Genomic DNA, 200 nt, shown 5'->3' on the forward strand with positions numbered 1-200 from the left:
TTTCCCTGTTGTGATAAATCTTACTAGTGAGTTACTCACTGAAGCTCTGAGCATCCTGTTGTATGCTGTGGACTACTCACTGATGTTTATGTATTTGTGCTTCATGTGGGAGAATTTCCACAACAGATAGTGCAATTTTTGGATAAAGACTCTGGGCAATTGCCTCCAGACATCACATGCCACAGGGCATTTCTGCAGAG

This window comes from Geospiza fortis, unplaced genomic scaffold, assembly GCF_000277835.1.
Source record: "Geospiza fortis unplaced genomic scaffold, GeoFor_1.0 scaffold114, whole genome shotgun sequence".
In the NCBI taxonomy this organism is placed as follows: domain Eukaryota; kingdom Metazoa; phylum Chordata; class Aves; order Passeriformes; family Thraupidae; genus Geospiza; species Geospiza fortis.